This window comes from Trichinella spiralis, assembly GCF_000181795.1.
Source record: "Trichinella spiralis strain ISS 195 chromosome Unknown Scfld6375, whole genome shotgun sequence".
NCBI classification, from domain to species: domain Eukaryota; kingdom Metazoa; phylum Nematoda; class Enoplea; order Trichinellida; family Trichinellidae; genus Trichinella; species Trichinella spiralis.
Window position 1 is genome coordinate 6390 of NW_003533314.1, and position 730 is coordinate 7119.

Genomic DNA, 730 nt, shown 5'->3' on the forward strand with positions numbered 1-730 from the left:
GTGAAGTTTGTAGCACTGCTATAGTTTGAGTATTAGAATAAGTAAATGCTTGAGAATAGCAGTGCAAGGATAGGAGGAATGTGAGATAGGGTGGTGTGCAGGAGTTCGACGGGTTACACTGCACGACGCGACCCTAACCGTATCAAATGATCAAAGTCCATATTTTCAAAGCTCACCTCTTCCTCTCCCGGTTGCGGTACCAGAGGCCTGCCGCCTTGCTCGGATCCCAGCAATGGGATCTCAAGCAAGGTTTTTTTTCAGCCCGACCGCCCCCGCGCCGCCCCCCGCCCTCCTGCCCGTTAACGGGGACTTCCCTCGGCGGAGTCTCCTAGTCCCGTGCTGGCCAGAGACCGGTTTCAAAGAGATGACCCTGTCCATTTGTGTGGTAGTGGACGTTGTTTGAAATCTTGTGCAATGGGATTTCAACACCTATGTGAATTCGTAAGACGTATCTGTCCTAGAGGCAGTTATGCAAATTCGCAATTGACGTAGTGCCGAGACTCTGTTTCGGTGCCAATCTAGTGGTGATCGTTACTCCCCCAAGAGAAACGGTAAGCGTCGCTATGCGTTTGTGTTATTGTCTCGCTGGCTCTGACACTTGGCCAATGATTGACATCAGATTTGCCGTCACACCTTTAACTAGTTCATTTGGCGTTGCACCTTTCATCAGTTTAGGCATTAAACATTTGAAATTAATCTCCATCGAGAAATTCCCCTTATAATCATGTTA